The following is a 557-nucleotide window of genomic DNA, read 5'->3' as shown; positions in this document are numbered from 1 at the left end:
ACATACTGCTATCTCTGGGCCCCTGTATTTTGGGTTTATATATAGGTTTTATTTTTTTATTATAACAAAGCCCCCAATCTATATTTTTAAAGAATTTATGGTTTTTTACGTCTTGTGGTCCATCCTTTAAGCATCCATATCTTTTATTAGGTTCATGTATAAGTAATCTTTTTATAAGAGATTTTGCTGAACAATCAAAGAGAGAAGGAAACTCTATCTTCCCCGCTATTATTTTTTTATAAATACCTAATGGTGTTTCATCTATAAAGGGAGGATGGCCAGCTAGCATCTCATATAATAAAATACCTAAAGCCCACCAGTCAACCTGTAGCCCGTGGCCTCTTCTTGTTATACTCTCTGGCGCTAGATATTCATGGGTACCACATAGAGTCCATGTACGGCCCATAACAACTTTAGCGAAGCCGAAGTCTGTAATTTTTATATGGCCGAAACTATCTATCAATAAATTTTCGGGTTTTAAGTCTCTATATACTATATTTTTTTTATGTAGATACTCTAATGCTAGGGTTATCTCTGCTGCATATAAACGAGCTTGG

The sequence above is a fragment of the Eimeria mitis genome, genomic scaffold (genome assembly GCF_000499745.2).
Source record: "Eimeria mitis Houghton genomic scaffold, Emh_scaff5264, whole genome shotgun sequence".
Taxonomy (NCBI): domain Eukaryota; phylum Apicomplexa; class Conoidasida; order Eucoccidiorida; family Eimeriidae; genus Eimeria; species Eimeria mitis.
Note: the sequence above shows the minus strand (reverse complement) of the source record.